Consider the following 27,591-nt stretch of genomic DNA (forward strand, 5'->3'; position numbering starts at 1 on the left):
TCAAGGAGATTCCAAAAGTTTCCAAAGTTATACTAAGCATATTCAATAGAAAGACATCAATTAGGGCTTCACGTAGGTCCAAACGACACTTAAAAAGGAGTTACGGTTCAAAAGATACAACATTTCAAAGTTTAGAAAAAGTTCTGCAAAACAGGGTTCGCGGCGCCAACAGGGTTTGCGGCGCGAACTGAGTGAATCCAAAAATTTCCAAGTTTCTGCCAAGCAGTTCACGGCGCCAACAAGGGGTCACGGCGCGAACTGAGCAGATCCAGTTTTCCCAAGTTTCTGCCAAGAGGTTCGCGGCGCCAACAAGGGGTCGCGGCGCGAACTGGCGATTTTAGGAAACCCCAAACACAGAAAACAGCATACGAAACCCATCCAAAAACCCCCAAAGTCAACCCAATCAAGTTGGAAAACACCAAGCATCATGAATATCAATAAAATACATGTTATAGACACAATTATAACACCTATTATGGGTCTTCTAACATCAATACATCTTCAATCATGCTTAGATTCACAATTCCATAGAAGTCAATTATAAACTCTAACAATCTCTATTCAATTTCTACACATTCATGGATAACAACATATAATCAAAACCCCATCCAAAACATCATCATACATCCCTTTAGCATGAAAGAATCCCACCCTTACCTTAGGTTTGGATTGAAGACAACTCTATCTTCAATATGAGATTCCCCTCTTTCTCTTCACTCTACTCTTCTCTTCTTTCACAACTTTGTCAAAATGAGATTCTAAGTCTAAAACCCCTAAAACCCTTGTTTTGTTAAACCCTTACTATCTTAAATTACTAATGGGCTCTAATTAACACCTCTCACTTACTAATACCGACTTAGGCCCAATAATCACAACACTTACTATCTTATATTATTCACTAATAATTCCAAATAAAACAACATAAAATCAATTAAGCATATAATTAACACATAATTCACAATTAATTCACATAAATAAATAATTAAAGAAAAACGGTTGTTACAACTCTCCCCCACTTAGAATATTTTCGCCCTCGAAAATTACCTCAATCGAATAACTCAGGATACGACTCGTGCATCTTGCTCTCCAATTCCCACGTCATACTTTCACCGGTAGTTCCTTACCAAACCAATTTCACCAAAGCAATCTCTTTGCCTCTAAGCGTCTTCGTCTCGCGATCCTCAACCCTTATAGGCATAGTCTCCACCGTGAGATTATCCCGCACTTGCACATCATCCATATGAATCATATACGAAGGATCCGAAACATACTTTCAAAGTTGCGACACATGAAACACGTCATGCAAATTCGAAAGATTAGGCAGTAAGGCCACTCTATACGCCACATTACCAACTCTCTCGAAAATCTGATATGGTCCGATAAAACGAGGAGTTAGCTTCTTCGACTTCAAGGCTCTTCCCACACCAGTCTCTCGCACAATCTCAGGTCCAAGTACTACACTCTCACCAGATTCATGCCAACACAACGGAGTCCTACACCTCCGAGCATACAACGCTTCAAACGGTGCCATACCGATACTTGAATGGTAACTATCGTTGTATGTGAACTCGATCAATGGAAGATAAGTATCCCACGTACCTCCTTGCTCAAGAACACAAGATCTCAACAAATCCTCCAAAGATTGAATCGTTCTCTCCGTTTGACCATCTGTCTGAGGATGATACGCCGAACTCATCCTCAACTTAGAACCCAACGCCTCTTGCAAACTCTTCCAGAAATCTGAAGTGAACCTCGGATCTCTATCCGAAACAATACACAAGGGAACACCATGCAACTTCACAATCACACGGACATAAATTTCTGCCAACTTCGAAACCGGATAAGTGATGTTAGGAGAAGTACATCTGGTGCAGCTATCTATTTTGGGCCAAACTTGGTCTCCAAGTGGTCCAAAAAGCAGCATGTGGTGGCTAGGTCAAGCATTGAATCTGAGTTCAGGAGTATGGCACATGCTGCAGCAGATGTTTTGTGGATTCAAACTCTTCTTCAAGAGTTATTCATCACTTGCAAGACTCCTCAGATTCTGTGTGATAATCAATCTGCAATTATGCTAGCTCATAATCTTGTTATGCACACCAAGACCAAGCACATGGAAATTGACCTTTTCTTTGTAAGGGAAAAGGTTCTTGCCAAGCAGCTGCAGGTCATACATATTCCTGGTACTGATCAGTGGGCAGATGTTCTTACCAAGCCCTTAGCTTCTACAGCTTTTCTGGCTCTCAGGCACAAACTCAGGGTAGCAGCCTCCCCATGAGTTTGGGGGGGGGGGGGGGGGTGTATTAGAGTAGAGTATTGTGTTGTATTGTAGGACTGCCACATGTCCTTTGTATTTCCCTATTACCTGCTATTGCAGGTCACCTGTTACTCAGATATAAGTAACAGGTGCTTCTCTGTATCTTGTAATGAAAATCAATATAACAGATTTCTAATAGAATCAGAATCAGTTACAGCACCATGAAGTGCTTCTCTCTCTACTCTCTTTCTCTTTCTAACAAATTTTAATATCTAATTATTTTTTTATCAACACATTTTAAAATTTATTTTATATCATCTAAAATTGTAATAGATAATAATAATAAATTTTATTATTTATTTTTTACGTATAAAATTACATATATTATTGACAAATAATTTTTTAATTTCTGCAACTTATTTTTAAATAATAATGTATTTAAAAAAGAACAGCATAAATAAATGTCCCATTCTAAATAAATGTAGTCACGTAAAACCAATAATGTATCTGCAATGCATTTTTTCACACTTAATCAAACTTTAATTTCACTCTCTCGCAGCTTTATTATTTGCACTAAAGTGGGACAAAGGAAGTGTGCAAGCATATTTTGTGTCTAAATATTTCACTAACATGAGCAAGTGGACCACCTAAGAGACAAACATGTGAAAATATCATTAATCAAAATAAAAAATAAGAAACTTTTTCAGATTCCACACAGTATTTAACAAATGGATTGTGAAATACTCTTAGTTTGTTAGAAAACGAAGAGAGCACATAAAAAGCGAGATGAGTGAGAGAGTAAGGTAACATAATGCCTCTCAAAAAATTTCAAAGCATGTGCAAAAAAATGAGGTACACCAACCTTGGATTCTTTTATACTTCTTTCTTACATAGTTATTTCTTATATATATAAGTACTATTATTAAATGTCAAGAATGAAAAAGGATCATGTGTTTTTATTAAAATGAGAAAAACGAAAATCATTCATACAAAACACTCGTCTCTTTTAAACATGTGATAAATTTCAACAACTTCCTTCTCACTCGCTCTCTCAAATCTATCTCTCCTCTCCCTTATATAAAACCAACTTCATACACATTTTTCACTTTCACTTTAAAACCAACTTCTTTATAAACAAATAGTTTTCTAGTTTCAAGCTCCTGCACCAACTCAACCTTCTCCAAATGCAAGGTCTTCACGGAGGTAAACTCTATTTTTATTTATTTTATTTTTGCCATTTTCTTCAGATTTCGGTTTTGTCGATGGTTTCTATGGATTTTATAAACAATTTTTTCAGTAAATCCATCAACTTTAAGCTCTAAAATAAAAACAAAGTGAGAAGAAGAAAACAATATCAGATGCATTTATATCTATATTATTAGAGCGGTGACTGAAACTTAGATCTACAGTGGCAAGAAGTTTGGTTAACGTTTGATGAATATTAATAATATTAAAAGTTGTATAAATGATAAAGTTACAAATTCAGACTTTAATTTTCTGTTAATTTTTAAAACTGTTATTGAATTTTGCAATACTTAGGTGCTATTATTTTGGAGCAAGAGCATTTGATCAGAGCATGAGGCTTTCAAACCAACAATCAAAGCATTTGAGCTAGATTAAAGGTGAAAGTTATAAATTTGTAATCTTTTGAACTTTTCTGTTATTTATGGATTAGATTCATAACATCTGACAACCTCAATAAACCGTTTTTAATAAAATTTAGGAGCAGTGTAGTTTGCTGATTTTCATTTATATTTTTTAATCAAAAATAGTTCAAAAGTTTTGTCATCTACTAACACTAGTGAGTTGTCTAGAAAAATCAAACAATGAAGAAAGGAATAGTTAAGCTAAGGAGACCTAACACTTGAAACCAACAAAAAGAAATATATTAGAATAAAAGCGAAATGCAGGCAACTGTAACCTTTATTGCTGCTGATGCATTGTTAGGCAGTTGTAACCTTTTTTGTTGCTTATGGTGCTACGTGTCAAAACGATGTATAGTTGGAGAATAAAAGTGCAAGTTGATTGTCATCTTTTGTCACAATCACAAAAAATACAAATTTAAAGAGATTGAATATTTTTTGATGGACCAATGCAGATGAGATTTGTGGAGAGAGAAAAGAACTCGTTAGATTCAGAATGGTAAAGTTATAGACTTAATGGTAGTTGTCTCATCAGAAGTGTTTGAAAAACAAATTCAATAGTTGAATCTTTATAATGAGAGTGTTGAATAGGGTGTTTAAAGTGAGATGTTTTATTGGTTGTTTTGAATGTTTAAATTTTTTAGTGTGTTGTGAATGGTGGTGGAATAGGATGTTAAATTTTATTAAACAAAATCATTGTAGTGAGTATAAATTGAATGTGTGTTAAATTATTAGATAGAAAAAAAAGATAATGTGTAATATAGAAAATGAAAAAGAAAAGTACTGAATAATAAAACCATTATATATAGTCTAATAATAAGAATAACTCCAACTGTAGATTTTTCTCCCGTTCTCCAAAGTGGCAAACATTCATTTCAATTTTTTCTCCTTTGGAGTTGAGCAGTCGTTGCATTGCACTACAATGTAGTTTTGTAATATGATAATAATAAAATTAATACTTACAAAATTAATAAATTTATTTGAAACACAATTTTTTCTCGCACATTTATTTTCTCTTAAATTTTTAATTTAAATAATTTAAATTATTATTTTAAATAAAATAAAATTTATTATAAATAAAATATTAATATATAAAGTAAAATTGTGGGACCTAAAAAAAATTGTTATATTAAAGTAAAAATTATGAATTATTTTAAAATGATTGTCTTCACTCTTCATGGTTCCTATAAAAAATTCAAAAATAAATTGTACTAGTACCATTGATTCTTTGAAGATGCATATGGTGGATAAAAAAATTGTGGTTGTGAGTGATTGCATGTGCCTAGGAATGAGTTTGTGTCCTACCCTAACTAGTAGCTGCTACAAGTATGTACAACAGCTGGCAACACGATGGAGTACTAGAAAAGAAGAAAAAGCTTAATATTCTCTAAGAAAACTCACTATTTTATTATTGGCAGTGTGATAATTAATTGAACATTTATTTTTTATCTGCTATTATATATAAATTTTTAAAGGTTCATTTTCTTTATAAATATTATATTTATTTATGGAACATTATATATACTTATAAAATATTATACTTATAAAATTATAATAGCCAACTCTAATTTCAACAAATAAAAAACCTGCACTTTGACAATTAGGTATCTAATGTTTCATAACTTCATATTTTTTTCATTGAATACATAACTTAAAAAATTTATAATTAAATTTAAATGTCATTATTGAATCAAAATTCGTTTTGAGCTAGATCTTCACGATCGCCTTGTATAGGTTGTTTTTTTAATTAATCTAATTTTTATTTCTCTCAATATATAACATTCATAGTTTAATTTTCATACATCTAATTGTATATTAATATAAGTATTTAAATCTAATTATTAACTATACTAGAAATATATTTAATGTATTCAAATTAATATGTATATGTATATTGGCTTTTATTAATTTTTATAAATGTATATCTAATGAGCAAGCTTAGAATGATTAAAAGGTAATAGTACTAGCTTACTAATATTCTAATATAGTGTGCATGCATGTGATTAAAATATCTAAAAATGGGAAAAGTGACTTCGAAATGTTTAAAGGATGTATGTCTAATATTAGTAGGAATTTGGCTTTGTGAGACTGAGACTGAGAATATAATTCAATTGCACTTTTCTGTTGGACCCGAATTGATTACAAAGATTCTTTGAGTCATTTCTATTCATTGAATCAATCTTAAAAGCCAAAGTCTCCAATGTTGAATAGAATGGTATTTCTATTCAAACACTAATACAATACAAAAATATTCAATGGAAGTAAAATAACTATTAAACATTATAATAATAATTAGAATAAATACCATTAGTTAAATCTTAAAAGCTTTTATAAATGATTTTATAAACTATGCTCTCTAATTTTTGAATTTTAATTTTAAAGTTATATGCACATATAAACTTATTTAGAAATTTTATTACATATGATGGAATCATACTACAAGAAAAATGGTTTTCAACGACATATTTTAGTGACGTGCATAAACATGTGAAAAAAAATCATTAGCTTTACTATTCAAAATTTATTGAGAATAAAAACATATATTTAGAGTTGTATCGTTGAAGTGAAAATTAATTAACTGAATTGAATAGTTAAAAACATATATTTTGCTACACATTAGTGTTTTTAAATATTCAATTCACTTAATTAATTTTCACTTCAACGATAACGACTAGTTTCTTTGCGGTTGTCGACCTTCTTCTTCCCCCCTCTTCTCTACTCTATTCTCTTCCTCCCATCACAATGGATGTTTCTATGCTATTTCCTGAAACGCATCTTATTTCAAATGTTAGCAACGATAACATGTGCAATTCGACCAACAACAACAACAAAAATATTGCTAATACAATGAAGATGAAATCATTTGCTTCGGTTGTATCCAACATATATTTTGCTACACATTAGTGTTTTTAAATATTCAATTCACTTAATTAATTTTCACTTCAACGATAACGACTAGTTTCTTTGCGGTTGTCGACCTTCTTCTTCCCCCCTCTTCTCTACTCTATTCTCTTCCTCCCATCACAATGGATGTTTCTATGCTATTTCCTGAAACGCATCTTATTGCAAATGTTAGCAATGATAACATGTGCAATTCGACCAACAACAACAACAAAAATATTGCAAATCCAATGAAGATGAAATCATTTGCTTCGGTTGTATCCAACAATGTTTGTGTTGGTGAATGAAATTCTCGATTGGTCCAAAAGATTCAAGAAGAGTTGTTTTTTGCTTAAAGTAGACTTTGAAAAGGCAAACGACTCTGTTTCTAGGGAATACCTTAGATTTGTCTTGAAGAATATGGGATTTGGGGATAAATGGAACATGTGGTTGAAAGAGTGTGCTTTCAAGAGTCATATGTCAATCTTAGTGAACGGTAGTCCGACGAAAGATTTTATGGTTCACAAGGGGTTGAGGCAAGGGGGTCCCTTATCCCCGTTCCTCTTTGTTTTATCTATGTAAGGTTTAACCGCTTTAGTGAGGAAATCAGTGGATTTGGGGGATTTTAAACCTTTCAAGTATGGTGAGGAGGAGGTAGTGGATATTTTACAATTCGCGGATGACACCGTCATTCTTGGAGAACCATCAAGCGATAATCTTTGGAGTTTGAAAGTGATGCTAAGAGGGTTCGAGTTATTTTTGGGTTTGAGAATCAATTTTACGAAAAGCAATGTCTTTAGTGTTAACATCGTAGAGCGGATTTTGAAGTCGGCCACTTATTTCCTTAGTTGTAAAAGAGGCTTAGTCCTATTCTCTTTTCTAGGTATCATTGTGGGTGGAAATCATAGAAGGAGGAAAGTTTGGTTGAAAGTCATTAACAACATCAAGAGTAGACTTTCTTCGTGGAAGGGGAAATTCATTTCCATAGGTGGTAGAGTGACGCTCATCAACGCGGTTCTTAATGCAATTCTCTCGTTTTTGCTCTTTTTTTATAAAGTCTCGGGTTTGGTCATTAAAGAAATAAGAAGTATCCTTAGTAACTTCTTATGGGGGTAACACGAATAGGCGTTGTATCCATTGGGTTGATTGGGTCACGGTTTGCAAACCAAAAGAGAAGGGTGGTTTGGGAATTAGAGATGTCGATGAAATTAACAAGGCGCTTCTTCTCAAGTGGAAAAGGCGAATTCTAACGGAGGACAATGCTATTTGGAGTAAATTCTTGGAAGTGAGATACATAGAGCCGAAACTGAAGGTGCAAGGTCTTATCGAGGAGGGTCTCAAATCAAAATATTCCATGTGGTGGAGAGATGTTATAGCTAACGATGTCAAGACAGAATTTACTGAAGAAGGGTTTATGAGTAATATTCGATGCAAACATGTCAAGAAAGAAAATCACATTTTGTTTTGGTTGAGTTTGTGGTGGGGGGACCAAACATTCCAATCTTGTTTCCTAGATCTCTTTAATGTTTCAACAAATAAAATGTGTTCTGTTTTTTACTCTTTTCACAGGTTAAATGGCAGTATTTGTTGGCAGCCATCTGTTTTTACGGGGACAGCCGACAGAGTCGCGCTTGCAACCTTCAGCACTGTCTTCAGAACATAGTGGCAGCGACTCTTTTCTTTGCTGGATGATTTCGAGTGGTGTCCGAGACTCAGTGGTATTTTCTCAGTGGCTAGTTGTTTACCCAGAAATATGGTAAACAATCGCTAGTTTCCTTTTTAAAGGTTACTTTTGCGGAATCAACTAGAATATTCCAGGACTAATTGCTTTTATTTGTTTATTACGTGTATCTGGTTTGTATTAAATGCAATAATAACTCTAAAGTAAAAGAACACACTGAAGTTTAAGACTTTAAAGTAAATGAAAACGATAAAATGCAGTAAATGTGCACTGAAAGTAATGCGTAATGTAAAATGATTGCATAAATTAAATTGGTACGCATACATACATTCCAAAGTTGCACTCGTCACTCATTTTTGCACAGAGATTTGAGTTTACTTGTGTTTTTGTAGAAAATGCGGACCCTAAACTGTTCATCTGGAACTTGCTTAAATAGTAAAAATAAAATAACTACTACTAACGGTCGACTGACTACTAGCCAACACGTGTCCTCGACATGCGACATCTGCGTCTGTGAAGCTTCCACGCGTCCTTTAGAAACTACTGAAAAACTGTCTGAAACTGCTTCCTTTGACTTCTGATGTCTTCTGACTTCAAAACTATACTTGGCAAAACGCCTAAGTTTTCTGCATACTTTAGTCGACCATGCATGGCAAATTTACCAATTTTAGTCGAACCACCCCTAGCAATGATGGCACATTTAGTCGAACAGTAGTCGAACAGTAGTCGAACAGTAGTCTTGACTAAGAAAGCCTCTTAATCAGACTGCTTTGCCTTAGACTATTTAATAATCTCATATATCTTAGAGATTATTTACCATTATTAGCAAGTCGAAATCCTAGGGTAACAAATTGCCCCCCAAGCGACTTCTTTCGACTGATTTTACAAAAGAGAAAGATGGTGTTTCATTTTCTTCGTAGGTTTCGACTTTTGTTATCTTTTAACGCCATGATTAATTTACGCATCCCTAGACACTAATTATTACCTAAATCATAGGTAGTGGGCTATAACTGCTCCCCACTTTCTTGTACCAGTTTCCAAAGCGTTTTTGACGTGACCTTTGATTCAACAACTTCCTTTCCACACGATTTTACTGACATCACGTACAACCCATATATATATACGGACTCCTCTTCCTTTCTTTCCTTTATTCTCGTTTTTCTGTTCTTCACAAGTGCCTTTAGAATTTTCTTCTTCTCTCAACCTTTAACCGTGTTTCCTTTTTCTTCAATACTTCAACAATGGCCGCAAACACCACAACTAACACAAACACCACCACTAACACCACCGTCTATGCTACAGGCTCTAACCCTTTAGGAGCCATTATCTCTCGTGAAGAAGAAGAGAAGGGGTTAGATTTCGTCCCTCAATCCAAACTTACAGAAGCCAAAGCCATTATCTGGCAAAATCAAATGCTAATCCCTTTCCAGATTACTGATAAATTAGTAGCTTTCTCAGGGCCTCTCCCAGATCATCGTTCTCATCCAGCACAAACCACTGGTTTCTTCCCCTCATTTCAAACTACAATGCCTGTAGCATTTGATAAACCACGCCCTCTCGACCTGAAGTTCATGGATCCTTCAGTGAGGGTATTTCGTTCGACCCCAGCTCCTGGCAACAAAGAATATCTGGCTTGGCTTAACAAAGTTCAAGCGAAGAAACAACAAAGATGGGAGGAATTGGGTATCTTCGACGCCATACAATTGTCCAGAACTGGTCATAGGGTTTGTCCCCCTATGCTGCTTGCTTCGTTGTTCTTCTAGGAAGGTTCGACCAATACTTTTCGTCTTCCTTGTGGAATGATGACTCCCACTCTCTTCGACGTGGCTGCCATCTGTAACATCCCAATTTTTATTAATATTTTTATTAATTATATTAGTAATTATATTATTTGGTGTTTTTAATAATTGCTTATTTATTTAGTTATTATGTGATATAATAATTATTTGAAATATTTAATTGTATGTGTGTTTGTGTTAGTGTTATTTGGGTTTATTAAGTTGTATGAGAGATATAGCTAAATGGGCCTAAGTGATAGATTGGTGGGTTAAGCCCAATTTACATAAGTGATATAGTAAGAGAAGGTTAGGGTTTTAGAGGTTACTATTTTCATTTGGGAGAAAAGATAGGAAGAAGAGAAAAGAGGCAAAAGGGAAGAGAGCAATGGTGGAAGAGAAAAGGTAGAAGAACTCTCATTTTCGCAACTATGTTTCAGCAAAGAGTCGCCTTAGCAAAACGGACGTATCTCTCAATCCAACCGTTGGATCGTTGCGGTACTTGGATACAACGTTCCTGACCCATAGAGGTAAGTTCTGACCGGAGCGATTTTGATTTTGAGGATTTTAAGTTCGTCTGATAAGCCGATTCCCGAACTGGTTTTTAGGTGTGTCTCCTAGTGATGTTAGAAAGGATTTCTTTTGGAGAAAAGCTTAGAGTTATGGTGAAAGAGTCCATATTTACCAAGGTAAGGGTGGGGTTCTTTCATGCTAAAGGGTTGTATGATAGTATGTTATAGTGGGTTTAATTCTATACTTTGATATCCATGTTCTTCTATGTTGCAATTTTGGGTATTTGATGATTTGTTGGAATGTGATGATATAAATGTGATAAGTTGTGTGCAATTGATAATCTATGTGTATTAGATTGTTATGTTTGTTGTGAGTAAACCATTGATAGTGAAATAATGGGCTTTGTTATAGAATTGGAAAATAATGGAATAGAAATATAATAGTTGAATAGAAATTAATATAGTTTAATTATTAATTGGATAGTTAAATTATTAGTTGAATTGATTCCAATAAGTCTATGTGATTGGAATATACTTGGACTTGGACCAATTATTCGGTTTATCGGTAAATTACGGTATTTTGAGAAATTGTTTGTAATTGTGTTTTGGCTTGAATATGTATGTTGAGAAATATATATTGTCATGCCAATGATGTTGTTTTGATATTGATTCTTTATGGTTAGTTGGTTAGCATTAATTCTAATGATTAATTGCTTGATGTTGAAAATGTGTGTTCATGTATAATTGACAAAAATGAGAATTAACATGAGATAGTATGATTACTAGTGTTAATTGGATTTTGTGAATCGTAATTGATTAATTGGCCTCTCATATGTGAATGATGTGTGTGTGTTGTGAATGTTATGTACAATTGGTGGATAATTCATAGAGTTGAATTATTGTGATATGTGGAAAGTTAAGATGGTAGAGATGATCTTAATTGCATATATTTGTGAGATTGTACATACATTCATATCATAGTGTGCCTTGAAACATAGGTGGAATTGCTTTGAAACACAAGCGTGGCTTGGATTCTAGAGTGAATCGGAAAGCGGTAAACTATATGTTTACATTTGGTGGCTTTGGTCTTGTCCGGATCTGAAGCGTGGCTAGATTCTATATGAATCGGAAGCGGTGGAACTTTGGATCCATATTGGGTACCACATGCATAGAGTCACATGCCTTGCATTGAGTTACATTGGAGTTATGTGATGTTTGAATATATGTAATTATGTGATTAGGTGATTGTTATGTGTGCATGAGATGTGATAATTAAATTTGGTGATGTTTGATACATGATTTTGGTGATATATGTAAATGAAACGTATATGATGAGAATGCAAATATATATATATATATATATATATATATATGTATTAATGATATATGTATATATGTGGAATATATGAACCATGTTTTGCCATTGTTGATAGTTGTATTAATTTACGTTGCGATTATGAAGTATATGTTATTATGTGCTTGAATGACATACTTGTAAACTTGAATACATTGTTATAGTTGATAGTTAACATTATTGTTGTGATGCAAATTGCTTATATTGAGAAGTGGTGAATTGTGTATGATTTTATCTTTGCTATATGTATTATCATAATTTCCTTTATAATGTTTGATATCTCACCCCTTCTGCTGATGTTTCCCCTACCATGGGAAATGGGCAGGTACTCAAGTATAACTATGGACGTTTGTAGGTTCATCGTATCCAGTTGGTGTGTCGCTCTGATACGTAGCACTCGAGGGGTTGTCTATATTGTTGTTTCTATGTTGTTCATGTTTTAGTTGTTGAGTTCCAAATTGGACATTGAGAAGTACTATGATGTTTGAATTTGTTTCTGATTAAATAAGATGATTTGTTTATAAAGCTGAATGTTATGATTCCGCTGCATATTAAAATGAAGTTGGTTTGTCTAAGAGCTGTTATAAGTTGTTTTGTATCTGAGATTAAAGTGCTATGTATCTGTTTATGAGTTGTTAATATGAAGTAAATGTGATATCCCAAATGCATTGTTGATAGTTTTTAAAACACTCTGATTTCTCGCATGATATTTTTGGGTAGAATTTGGGGTGTTACACCATCATAGGGCTTTCGCCCTTGGGTGAAATCTTCGACCCAACTCTCCCGACGGAGATAAACTTCAACTTCACCAACGCTACTATCACTAAATACATGCAGGATCATTATGACAAGTCCACAGACGAAGTCTCTAACGAAGAGCATGTTGCTTTCCTCACTTACTAGCTTTCATATTACCTGTTCTGTCCAGGGTCGGTTCAAATAGCTAAAGCTTATATACCCCTGGCTATCCAGATTCATGAAGGTCGAAAGGTTTCTTTAGGTAAGCTTCTACTTGCTTATATTTACCATAACCTAGGTATAGCATCTTTAAGAATCAAACGCCTTCATGAAACCCCAAAACAACTAACTCTGTCAGGACCCTACTGGCTTCTGCAACATTGGTTGAATGCTACCTTCGAGTCACAAATTGGTTACACTGTCTCGATCTGTTTTGGAAGTCATGTATGACCGGAGAGTCGAAGGTGTCAAGCTTGCCTTTCAAACACCTCAAGACGAATCTAACAGGCCCAACCTTATCAAATATGTGAAGGTGTTTTCTGAATGTAAAACATTCATAGCTTCCATGGATCCTTTCTCAAATCGATGCTTTGGGCCAACTTAGTTTAAAGCCATTTTCCCTAGAAACACTCCAACCCTTCGAGCACAATTGAATGCCATTTGGGGTGCATTTCTGACCCTAACACTCCTCTCTCATCGCATTGAGTTGACCGGTAAGTGTTATGGGTTATCAACCAAACCTGGTCTCTCGACAATTTGGTTTGAGCCAAATGCTTCCCAAAAGCCTGTACACTCATGATGATGATATCTGCTACCTTGGTCGACCGTTCACAGCTCGTCAACATCTCGACTGCTTAAAATTCCACAATAAACAATCCTTGGAACACCCCACCTTTACTTTCCAAAATTCTTACTTCACAACCAAAGAGTTTTGTGAGTGGTGGTCTGAATATTACCAACTGTATGATGGAGACTCGTTTGTCAAGAAACTGAATACTGCGTTCGACGTGCTGGAGGATCAACTTACTATAAGTAAGTATTTTTACATCTAACTTCGTTTTCTTATTACAATTTGCAATGTTCTAATTTCATTCTTAGACCTTTTAGGGCCTGATCCTACCAATCAAGTCGAAGTTCCTGCTCCTAAACCAGGTCGAAAGCGTCCCAGTACGTCGAACACCACTACAACCAAGAAAAACAAAGCTGTAAGAAAGGTATTACCTTAACCTTTATCTCTTATCAATACTCATTCATTAATTGTTTATTCTCTCTTTAGTTTGTAGTTCCTGCTGATTTAGACGAAACTACGTCTCCACCAAATCAAGAAAGTGAAATTTTCTCACGACCTCCGCTTCCGACTCCAACGAAGAAACAGAAGGTTGTTGAAAACATTCCTAAAGTGGTTGTCCAGCCCCAAACAGTTCCAACCATACTCCCTTCTTCGTCTCAAGTTCCTCCTGAGGTAATTTAGCACTATCTTTTAATGTATTTCTTTCAACACATTATATTCTAATATGTTTCCTCTAAAATAGAGTGTATCAACTGTCGACTGTACTCAAGAGAAAATCGTAGAAGTTGCTGAAAAGATTCCTGAGGCTGCTTCTGATTCCAGCCTTCTTAGTCCCCAAAAGACTGACAATTTTTGAAGCACTACAGATCCAGCTAATACCCCAGGTCGAAGTCGAACGGAGCCCCAAGACAGTCCCAACATCGACCAAGCTCAACCTGTAATTAAAAATGTTGAAGCTGCTGACCATGCCTCTCGTCTAGAGCACAGTACCATTTCTCAGTCCAAACAACATCTTACTGTTGATGACACTAATTCCAACAGTTCTCTTAGTCAGGAGGAGATTCTGGACTTGAAGAAGACTAATCATTTAGAGGCTCTCCTTCGACTTCAAAAACTGAGGCCAAGTTCTCTTGACATTCCTGTTCAGTCGACTAATCTTGATGCTGAAATCGACGCTTCCCTTGTCGAGGCTATGTGCCAACTACGAGCCCACTTGAAAGAACCTGAGTTTCTTACTGTCCTTGAGAGCTTTGAACATCTTGGTGGAGAAATTCGCAAGTTATTGGATTCACTCATTAAAGCTTCTCTTCCAGCAGTTGTTGCTCAATTCTTCTTTGATTTTAAGGCGTACTTCGACCAACTCTGGAGAGACCTCATCACCAAGAAAAACATTAATCGACAGGCAAAGAACAAAAAGCGCGAAATGGAGAGGGAGTGGGATGCCAGTGCAGCCTCGACTAAGAAGGTTGAAGAGTTTCAGGAAAAAACTTTAATGTTTTCTGACAAGGAAGGACAAATCAACAACAAAATTGATGCTCTCAACAAGAAAATTCAAGATCTTGAACAAGAGAAAATCACTTTGGCTCAAACTGAAAAGATTCCTTCGCCTGAAACTGTTAATCAAGAGATTTTGAAGGGTCTTGGTCATGGTGAAAATGCTCTCAAACTGGAATGTAGCGTTCGACAACTTAGACAAGGCTTGTCTCGACTTGACTCTAAGATTGACTTTGAGTCGGCCAAGCTAGCCTATTTTAGGAATAATTTTCCTACTTTGTGATTTTTGTTTTCAACTGACTGTCCACGTACTTTATAATGAACGTTTTGTAATGACTGGCTAAGTTTTCAGCCATTTTAATATAATCTTTTGGTTTTATTCTATTATGCGAATTTCTTGAAGTATAGGTTTATATTTTTTCAAATATTTACCATTTATCCTTAAGATTCGACCATCTGAATTCAATTCTTCAATTTTGTATGCGTTGTTTGAAAACACTTGCAAAATTTTAAACGGTCCTTCCCAACTTGGGGACCATTTACCCAATAATTTATTCCTTTGATCCATGGGTAGAATAACCTTCCACATATAATCACCTACCACAAATGTTTTCTCTTTTACTTTCTTGTTGTAAGCTTTCGCCACTTTTTGCTTTTGTCTTATTAACCTATCCAACGCTATTAGTCTTTCTTCGTCTAACTCTACTAATTCATCTAACATCATACTTCAGTACTCCTCTGTCGAAAGATTACTTTGTCTTTGAATTCTAGCTGACTGTAGATGAATTTCTGCAGGCAACACAGCGTCATGCCCAAAGGTCAAACGAAATGGTAATAGTCTCTGGAATCCCATATCTGTAAATAATATGTTTTTGTATGAAACTAATCACTGCTTCTTGATCAGCACTAACCAGTGGAATTGCTTCTATCCATTTAGTAAAATAATCTATTCCTACTAAAATGAATTTTTGTTGTTTAGAAGATGCAAGTTTGATTTCTCCTATTAAATCCAAAGCCCATCCTCTAAAAGGCCAAGGTTTGACAATGGCATGCAACTCACTAGCTGGAACATGCTGAATACCTGAAAACTTCTTGTATTCTTGGCACCCTCTTGCGTATTCAATACAATCTTTTAACATTGTCGGCCAATATAAACCTTGTCTAAACAACAACCACTTTATTTTATGGCTTGACTGATGAGCTCCACAAACACCACTATGCACCTCTGACACGGCCAGATATGCTTCAGCTTCACTTAAGCACTTCAACAATACACCTTCAGCCGCTTTCTTGTATAATTCATTTCCCAATATCACATAGTTTAAAGCTCTATATTTGATCTTTCGATCAGTTCCTCCGACTGGATTATTTAGGTATTGGACTAATGGGTTTCTCCAATCAGAAACTGTCATATTGTCGATGGCAAAAATTTCCAAGGCATACAAATCTTCACTTTTAATTTTGTCTTCTACACCCCCAAGTTTTGGTGTCGACAATTGTCCTAACTTTTCCAACACTACATGAATTTCCTTCTCTTTGATATCGACCATATCTTCTAACTTACTTTTGGAAACTCTATACCCAGAAGCAATTTGTGCCAATTCATTGGCAATATAATTATCAGATCTTGGTACATGCCAGATTTCAACATATTCAAATTTCCCCAACAAGCGTACCACTATTGCATAGTACACTATTAGATTTTCTTTGATGCATTTATACTCTTTCTTGATTTGTCGAATTACCAACTCAGAATCACCTCGAATTTCAACTCACTTTGCCCCCAAGTCTATTAGGGCTTTCAAACCAGTTATCAAAGCTTCGTATTCGACTTCGTTATTAGAACATACATCCTTCATTCTATAGTGGAACTTGGTTGGAAGTCCTTGAGGAGAAATAATCAGGACTCCAATGCCTGATCCATTTTTATGACTAGAACCATCAAAAAACAACTTCCAGTTAGATTGATCGACCAGATTTGCTAATAGTTCAACTAACCCATGTTCGACTATAAAATCGGCCACGATTTGTCCTTTCATAGCTTTTAAAGGAACATATGTTAAGGAGAATTCAGTTAGCACCAACGCCTATTTACCAATTCGACTATGCAAAATTGGTTTAGACAACATATGTTTAATAACATCAAAATGAGAGGACACATACACATCAACAGGCTTTATATATTGCTTCAGTTTATTACATGAGAAGTACAAGCATAAACATAATTTTTCAATATCATTATACCTAGTTTCAGCATCCACTAAGGTTCGATTTAGATAATATATAGCTCTTTCAACGCCATTATCATCCTCTGGGGCCAACATACTCCCAATTGTCGAACCTGATGCAGCTATGTACAACTTCATACTTTTTGTCCTATTGGGGGGTAACAAAATAGGAGGCTTAGTTAAATAAGCTTTTATTTGGTCGAATGCCTGTTGATGTTCTTGCTCCCATTTGAATTGATCTTGATTCTTGAGCTTCACAAGTGGTGAAAAGTTCTTCGTTTTATCACTTAAATTCGAGATAAATCTCCTCAAGAAATTAATCTTCCCCAACAATGACTGGAGTTGTTTCTTTGTTTCTGGCGCCTTCAGCTCCAAGATTGCTTTCGTCTTGTTCTGGTTTATCTCAATACCTTTCTTGTGAACCACGAAACCCAGGAAATCCACTGCATGTACACCAAAAGCACATTTTAAAGGATTCATTTTGAGTCCATATTTCCTCATTCTTTCAAAAGACTATCGAAGATGGTCTAAGTGACCATTCTCAGAATTAGATTTTATTACAATATCATCAATATAAACCTGCATAAATTTGTCAATAAAATCATGAAACATAGAATTCATAGCTCGTTGGTACGTAGCTCCAGCATTTTTTAAACCAAAAGGCATTACTACCCATTCATAAGTACCTAAAGCACCTGGGCATCGAAACACCGTCTTAGGTACATCTTCGTCAGCTATAAAAATTTGGTTATAACCTGAATATCCATCTAATAAGCTGATATATTCAAATCCTGCTGTGGAATCGACTAACATCTCAGCAGCAGGCATGGGATATTCATCTTTAGGGGTAGCACTATTTAAATCTCTGAAATCTATGCATATACGAAGGCTACCATTTTTCTTTATGACAGGCACTATATTAGCTAACCATTCGACATACCTCGCAGTTCGAATAAACTTGCTTTTCAGCAATCTTTCAATTTCTACTTTGATTTTTTCCATAACCTCCGACGCAAATCTTCTAGGAAGTTGCTTGATAGGTTTCTTTCCTGGGTTTAAAGGTAATTGATGTTCTACCACACTTCGACTTAAACCAGGCATTTCATTGTAATCCCATGCAAAACAATCTTTATATTCTTTCAAAAGTCGAATCAACTTGGTCTTTAAATCACTTGTAAGTTTTGTACTTATATACGTAGGTCTTTTAGTGACTCCATCACCCAAGTCAATTTCTTCAAGAGGATCTTGAGCCTGCATTCTTTTTACTGATCCCAACGGATCCATCTCGAAGCCTAAAGGTTCGTCATCATATATCCCATCAAATCTTTTGACCTGGTGATCGACTTCTTGATTGTTTTCACTTTTTACCATCATGGCCTCAATAGCCATATTTTTCTCTAATTCGGCTTCCAAAGCCGTTTTCTCTTGTTTTCGGTCAAATAAGCCGTTATTCGAGCCAGGTATTCTGACTCAGTGGTCATCATCTTTGACTGTTGTCCTCTGCTCTGGAGGACTTTCATGATTCAATGGTTCATTGGGATCTTCCTTATTCCAAATGAAACCATAATTTGGGTCTAAGTTCATATACTTAGACACACTTTCATCAGAAGAATACACCTCTTCTGCTTTGTAGCAAGGGGCTACATTTGCTAGATGCTGGTCGAAATGCCTGCGACCACTCTCAGTTTTATAGTAGCTTTGGTCAGCCTCAACATTTTCAACTATACCATCTGGCCTCCAAATAGCCACACGCTGAAGCAAAGTAGAAGGAACTGCCCCTATGCCATGGATCCATTCTCGACCCAGGAGTAATTTAAAATTAGCCTGAGATGCAATCACCATAAAGATGGTTGACCTAACAGTCGAACCTACAGCCAATTTTACCTGAATCACTCCAAGTATTCCACTTGTCTTGCCCTCATAATTAGACAGCACCATATTATTGGGCCTTAAATCTTTGTCAGACTTACCCACTTTCTGAAGTGAAGAATAGGGCATTAAGTTCACAGCAGCTCCACTATCAACAAACACTTTGTTTATTGGAACACCATATACCTTTTCCCTTATGAATAAAGGCTTCAAATGATACATCATTCCTCGACCTGGCTTCTCAAACACAGCCTTTTGTTCTTCCACTACTCCTTTTCCCATGACATAATAACAAACAGGTATTTCTTCCACATTTTCGTCTGGAAGAAAATCATCTTCATTCTCAGACACCTCAGATATTCTGTCGAACTCTGCTGGAAGTACAGATACAATTCCACAGTCAATTAACAACTCATCTGATTCTATGTCAAAGTTGTCGTCGACCTCTTCGTCCGACAATGGAGAATACTCAGCCTCTTTTCCTGTATTGAGAGTCGGAGTATCATCGTCGACTAATTATTTGATGAGCTTATTTCCCAGGATCATTCCTGCAGCTAGTCTCTCATTTGCCACTTTGGCTTGTTCTTCAATCAACTTCCTCTGAAAAGGTTTTGGCTGATAATGAGAAAAACCTGCTTGCATTATCTTCGAGCTTTCCTGCCCATTCTAATTGCTTCTCTGATAATGCCTCCACTGCGTTCGAGTCATAGGATTTTTTCCTTTGTAGTTTGGATATATATAATCTTTCCTCTTAGATCCACTATCAGTCCAAGAACCTTCAGCATTTGCTCCAACACCTTGGATCTGCCATTCTGGACGTTTGCCTCCTCTGAAGTTAATGGGTTTCACCCACTTATCCTCAGGGACATCCGTCTTGGGGCGAAAAGTCTTTGGATTTTCGAATAGCTTCCTGTATTCTTCAGCCCTTCGACCACTGTTTTCTCCCGTATACATGAACTGACGATTCTTGCCTCGACGAGGATCGAATCTCACTCTGTTTGCAGCATTAACATTGAAAACAGCATCACACCTTGGACATAATCCAACTTGAGAGTTGTTGTTGTGACACCTCTCAAGGAATTTCAGAAGGCTCTCTCTTGGTTCAGGATACACCATGTTCAAGACTTTGCCATTAGTAGCACCGTCTTTCTTTTCGCCGAAACCATTAGTAGTCTCGACCATCATCACATCAGCAAGCTCATTATAGTGAGCTTCTTCGACTTGCAAGGGATCAGTATCAACATGCATTGATGACTTTGGTTTTTCTCGAAACTGTAGCCTTCCTTCTTTCAAAGCCTTCTTCACCAAATCTCTGAAAAGGACACATTGAGAAGTCTTATGACCCAAGAAATTATGAAATTTACAAAATCCTCTTTTTTTCTTTTGTTCAAGAGGAGGATTTTTAAGTCCTGGGGGTACTATAATTTGCCCATCAGTAACCAACAAGTCAAATATCTCATCACATTTTGTTATATCAAATAAATTTGTTTTACTAGAAATTTTTTCATTTTTACTTTCTGTGGACCTCCGTTTTTGGCCATACCTCTCGCGTAGAGATACGTGAACTGACTCTTTTTTTTTTGTTTCTGCTTTCGTATTTGAAAATTAGAGAGTCGCCACCGACCTTTTATTTTATCCAACTAAGGAAAGGTTTATAAAAGAAACAGAAAAAAGACCTTTAAGAAATTCTGGGTAAGGGGGTAGGTTATACAAAGGGAAAGTGTTAGCACCCTTTGTATCCATGGTTATCCATGGGCTCTTTAATTTGCTTAGCTCACTTGTTTTCAATTGCTTTTAAATGCTCGTATGTGGTTTCAAATACCTTTGTAAATGGAATTTGTAATGATCCTTGTGCGGATGTATACAAAGTGTTTAAAAGATGTTTTTGAAAAAAAGAACGTTAACTTCGTAATGATCCTTGTTTGGATATATACAAAGTATTGTCTTTTTATTTTGAAAAACAACAGTGTATGAGAATTTTGTTTGTTTTGATTTGAGCAAGCAAATTAGGAGGTCTACCCTGAGTTATAAGGTCTTTATCCTATTTCCTTTAAAAATCTATCCTTTCAACGGATATAAACAAAAGTTCGATTTGAAACAGTTGAAATAATAGAATTTGACTTTGATTTGAAAAGAATGAGAAAGGGATTACCTTAAGAGGTGCAAATGTGATTGTGTTTTGATTCAGGTATTTTATCTTTGAAGTTAGTGATCTAACGGTTCAATTTTATCTTTGGCATGTACGCAGTTTATATGTGCGGGAATTTAAAATGCGGAAATGTAAAATGCGGAAAGTAAATCTACGCTATTACATCGATTGTGCAGGAAATGTAAACTACGCTATTTACATGAATTTGACAACCTATACATTTATCTTGGAATTTAAATTGCAAGAAAATAAAGAAATGTTTTTGGATTTTTTAAGATTGATTTTAATTATAATTAATGCATGATTAATTAAATTAAAATAAGGAAAAAAAAGATGAAAATAAATTTAAAACCTAAAAATTAAGTTCAAAATATGTTCAAAATGCTTTTTAATTAATTTTAAAACAAAACTAATTTTTTTTGGAAATTTTTGAAATTGATTTGAGATTTATTAAGTTAATTAATACATAATTATACAAATAATTACACAAATAATTAAAACTTGAAGAGAAAATTATTCAAAATATGTACAAAATTAGTTTATAATATATAAACAATATTTAATATAAAGAACAATTTTTTTATGATTTTTTGATTGGTTGAAAATAATTAAAAGATAAATATATGCATATTATCTAATTAATTATACAAAATATTTAAATTATGAAGAAAAATAAAATATTTTTATATTAGAAAATAAAACATTATTTTAGAAACTTAAAAATATTTTTTGTGCATTTTTTGGATTTTTAAAACTATTTTTAATTAATTTAACAAAGAAATTAAAATAAAATAGAAAATAAAAAGATAGTAATCAGATGTGGAAATTAAATGAGGGAACATGGTGTAGCTGCATGTTTTGATGCGTTGGATTGAGAGTTAATGAAATCAGATGGCTCAGATATTGAGACACTTGGCAAAAGTGACACCTGCAAAGCACCGGATCACAAATTAATTTAAAAACACGCGCGCGCGTTCTGGCCAATAGGGAGGAGACACGTCTTCGTCTTCAACCTCTCGCCAGTACATTTAACAGCATTTTCTTAAGAAAAGCGTTGTAATAGGAGAACCTTAAACCTGGAAAATAACGAATAGGGGTTAGACACAAAAGAAATTTGGCGCGAGGTCATGGTTCGATTCGTCTAGTCCATACGAATTCATTGGTACCACTTAGAACCTGTAATTTTTCCTAATTCAAAAAGCCCTAATTTTGAGATCATGAACCCTAAAATGGTAGCTTCGTGAATACTCAACCAAACCTTAATTAAATGTCCAGAAACGATCAGGACATCAAACTAAACACAAATATATGTCTACATCTTGTTAAACATGCATGTATTATGAGATACGAGTTGATTTTTGTTTGAACAAATCGTGACCTGTAGTGCTTGATTCAGTGAGTTTCAAGGCTTGCAATTGATCTGGTTACGTTTAGTGAGGGTCAGGGAATGTGTTTGAGTACTTAGTTTGTGTTAAAACTGACTTGAATTCAAAATTCGAATTTGGAATTTCTTTGAAAATTTTAAGTGATTACAAGTATGGTTACAATCATAGATTCTATTCTGAATTCGTGTCCTCTTATATGTGAAGTGATCTAAGCTATTTATAAGCTATGTTGTGCTTAGAATTGAAGCCAAGAAGCCTTTGGTTGCCTTTGTTGAATTCTTGATTTTTAAATATTAAAACCTTTGGATTGTTGACCAAGTCTTGCTTCTCTTCAATGCTCTTGCCTTGTACTTCAATCTTCTGCAGAAAATTAAAGATTCTTGGATGACTCATGCTTAGAAACTAAGCTATCCATTATCCTTCCCTTTTCCATTTTTATTTAATCTTAAAATAGGATAAAATTAAACAAAAAATGGATAAAAATGGTGTGGGCTTTGTCTTGGTCGTGGGAGGCCCATAATATCATGGCAAACATGTTTGAACTTTGAAAACTTGGCCCCATTTGGAAAAAATACATTTTTGAGCAATGTTGGTTTTATGCATTTTCCCAAAATTTAGCCAACTTCAACAAGGTGTAAATCCCTCAATTTTTGTCATATGGAGGAGATCTTGCACTTTTTGGAAACCTCAAAGAGTCCACTAACCAATGTCTTTTGTCTCATGTCAAAATGATTTTTGATGCTCCTTGTGTGTCCTTTTGAAAAAAGTGTCTTTTTGTTGATTTTGAAAATGACCTGTAATGTCTTTGTTCATATTTTTCAAATGGTGAATGTAATGACCATGGGATCAATTGCATTTGAAAGATAATTGAATTTCCTTCAAAATGAGCTTTGGTTTGAATTTTTTGGATGAAGGATGAGAGAATTATGACCAGTTGACTTTTTAGGAGAAAACCCTAATTTTGAATCTTAGGGTTTTGTTGATTTTTGATCTTTCCTTGATGAATTATGATCATCCAATGATCAAATGATGAATCCTTTGACAAAATATGGATGTTGACAAAAAATTTCATTTTTTGACTTTCTGTTGACTTTTTTGGTCAAACGGGTCATCTGTTGACTGTTTGAGCTGCTGAAGGTGCGTCTGAGTGAATTGAAGTTTGAAAATTTGTATGATGGTACTTTGAGATATTTGGAGGTCCATGAAATCCATTTGAAGTCTCAAAAACTTGTTTCTCCTGAAAAAACAAGAAACCCTAGTCAGGGACTGTTTGTGTAGGAGACAGTTAAGCGTACCTGATTTTTGTGCAGTGCTGAGTCTCTGCTAATCATGTGATATTCAGAAGACTTCTAGGACAAAAATCTTGGAATTTTGATTTGCAAAAGATTGATTTGATTGATGGTACAAAACACTGAGAATTGTACTGTCAGCAGTTTAACTGTCAACTGACTGTTCGGGTACTAATGTAGCAGTTAGTGAAAAATCAACAGTCAAAGTTAATTTTCTTTTTGTTGTTTTTGTTTTATATGAAAGATGAAAGTTTATTTACATGACTTGTTAAAAACACAAGACATAATAAATAACTAATATTTACTGTACGCGAGCAAAATTACCGATAATAACCCTGAAAAACATTTAATGCACAGAAAAATAAATATTTGACTGGCAGAAAACATACAAAATATTATCTGAATAATTAAGCAACAGTATGACAAATAGTACAACATTTAATACTGACAGTACAAATATTACATACTATAATGAACAGTACGACGAGTAAACGGTACATTTAAGAAATAAGAGATACGGCAAACTTTAAGAATGACGATTAATAACCCATGCTACAAACAATAACATGTAGATGATTGGGAAGGCAAGCATCCCAGGTCCACAGTTTTCAGGGCTATGTAGACAGAAGAAAGACATGATTACCACCACAACGGTGATGACCATAAGAAAACACGTTTCCCACCGCTTCGCCATTTTGTCGGGGAAGAAGAAAGAATGGATATGAAGTAGAAATTAGAGAGATGAATTAGAATTTGATGTGAGATTTTATGAAAAAAATGAGAGGTATTTATAGAATGAAGATACGTTGGGGAATGAAGTGATTCCGTACAAAAAAGGAAAATTTGAGTGGAAGTAAGATTTGAAAGAAAGTGTATGATAGTGTTGGGAAAAAGAGATGTATAGAATAAAGTTAGGATTTGATTTTTGAAAAAAAGAGATTTGAAGAGATTTTGAAAATAATGGAATATAGTACAAGAGTTAGTGGGAAACAAAAAATAATAATAATTTACTTGTTACCAGTGCAGTTTGAATCCTCGACTCTGCGCCTGCAAAAGATTTAATTCTGTACCAATTGCGTTAGTACTATTTATCTATAAATAAATATCAAATAAATAGCGTGTGTGAAGTAATAAACAGTAACTGGCGTTTGCGTAAGAATAAATTCGACAGCGAGCCAAAATACTGGATAAGAAAAATTCTAAAAACTAAGTATTTCATATGTCAGGATATTTATGAAATAAAAATCCATGATTATATGAAACTCCTAATTTTTAGATTGGAGTTTTCTTGAAAAAAGATGCGGGCAAATTTTGGGGTATAACAGTTGCCCCTATTCAATCTTCTTAAACCTGAAGAGACTGTCTGAAATCTGAAGGTGGAAGATGATTGAATATTTTAGATGCCCTGAAAATTTGCACTTACCTTGATCGGAAGAGATGTTGGAAGTTGTTTTTGAATGTTGTCTGAGAAATGTTGTTGGCAGATTGAAACATTACCTGAGATGGGCCTTCAGATGCCATCTGGCAAATGTATTTGATGGTTTGTTCACTAGAATGAATCCATTGATTATATCTTAATGAAGGATTTGAAAAACCTCTCCGTTGACTGTTTTGGAACCGTCCAAGGTTACCGCTTTAAGTCTAGGAGGATGATCGTTACGGAACTGTCCAAAGTTTTTCCGCTTTAGATTTTGGAAGTTGATCATTGTGGAACCGTCTGAGGTATTAGCTTTAGATCTTCGATGGTAGATCGTTCTGGAACCGTCTGAGGTATCAGCTTTAGATCTTCGATGGTAGATCGTTCTGTAACCGTCTGAGGTATCGACTTTAGATCTTCGATGGTAGATCGTTCTGGAACCGTATGAGGTATCGACTTTAGATCTTCGATGGTAGATCGTTCTGGAACCGTCTGAGGTATCAGCTTTAGATCTTCGATGGTAGATCGTTCTCGAACCGTCCAAGGTATCAACTTTGATCTGTGTTGGTATGTTTTTGAGTTGATAGGTGATTTGGAAAGAGAGATCTCTTCAGAATGAATCTTCGGCTTGATTATATCTGAGAGGACTGCTTATAAAATTCAGGTGAACACTGCCTGTGATTGAGAACATCTTTGCTGAAGACATCCGTCTGCCTAAAAAAATCAAGTTAGTGATATGTAATGTTTATGATGCATGTAATGTATGTGTCGAGATTCTCGAACTAAAGGAGAAATATGCATGTTATGTTGTGTATGAATATGTATGGATATGCGTATGATGTATGATGTATGATGCATGATGTATGATGTATGATGTATGATGCATGATGTACGCGTGTCAAGCTTCTATTTGGGAAAATAAATTCCCGCTAGTCATCTGGATATGACTATATTGTGATTGTTGATGATCTTTTGTCTTGTTTGAGTACCCTCGGCTGGGGAACTTCTTTGAGAACCATGGTACTCTGCTGAAGGATCTTTGACTACCGCTTGGGAATGAAAGGTAGTTGGAAGTTCTGATTTTGATGCCCTTTTAAGTGGGAATGAGGAAGATGCATAATCCTCCGATGCACTATCCGACCAAGTCTTGGTGTGGAGATCACACTTTCTGGAGATAGTAATCTGGAACAGCCCTGCTGGGGGATAAGATTTCTCGAATTACTTCGTTTGGGAGAGAAAATCTTATTGAGGAATTTGCTGAGAAATGTATTTCTATTGGGGAGTTTTCTTCTGATGCTGGTTTCGAGATGATGTCCAAATGATTGGGACATTACCTGAATGCCATTCCTGTTTTTCCTGGTAAACATCAATCATATTCAAATGCACATGTTCATTCAAAATTATCATGGGGATATTTACGTATTCAAAACAGAAAAAGTAAAAATGTTGATTTTGAACCTAAGCTGCATTGACTTTTTTGAAAAAGAGCCATGATAGGCTGATTAGTACTGGGAGACAACAATCCTAGAAGTAGGAAGTTGTCATAAAGCTTTGGAAAATATTTATAAAGATAAATAGCTATGTGAAAATGATCCAGTCAAGTTTCAATTCTGCTATTGCCAATCTGTCTTCGAGCATCTCATCCCTCGCTTATTGGAAGAAAGTGATTGGACTGATCGGTGTCTTTGATGTATTGAATCTTGACGGTGAGTAGGTAGCTGAATGGAACATAGTTGTACGCTTTATTCCCTAACTTTTGCCTAGGCTGCCCTTTCAGGTTTTCAGCCTACCGGGATAGTATTATTTAGTCTCTAATTTTTGCCTGGATCGCCCTTTCGGGTTTTGAATCCACCGAGACGCTCATTTTTGCCTAAGTTGCCCTTTCGGGTTTTCAACTTAGCGAGCTTTTCTTTTCAAGCGAAATACTTTTTGACTATGTCCGCATTTACAGGGTGTGGGAAATCCTCGCCATCCATGGTGGTAAGCAACATGGCACCTCCGGAGATTATTTTCTTGATTACGAATGGTCCCTCATAAGTGGGAGTCCATTTGCCTCTGGGATCACCTTGTGGCAAGATGATGCGTTTGACAACCAATCCATCGGTTTGGTATGCCTGACTTTTGACTTTCTTG

The 27,591-nt window shown here is 35.2% G+C and overlaps 1 long non-coding RNA gene across 1 annotated transcript; it reads left to right on the forward strand.

Moving 5' to 3' along the window:
* The first annotated feature begins 3,028 nt into the window (after nt 1–3,028).
* On the forward strand, nt 3,029–12,955 carry LOC131594753 (uncharacterized). The gene is made up of 3 exons (XR_009281484.1): nt 3,029–3,457; nt 3,794–3,876; nt 12,425–12,955. It is a non-coding gene; the product is annotated as an uncharacterized LOC131594753 (long non-coding RNA).
* Nucleotides 12,956–27,591: the final 14,636 nt, after the last annotated feature.

The sequence above is a fragment of the Vicia villosa genome, linkage group LG4, assembly GCF_029867415.1.
Source record: "Vicia villosa cultivar HV-30 ecotype Madison, WI linkage group LG4, Vvil1.0, whole genome shotgun sequence".
In the NCBI taxonomy this organism is placed as follows: Eukaryota; Viridiplantae; Streptophyta; class Magnoliopsida; order Fabales; family Fabaceae; genus Vicia; species Vicia villosa.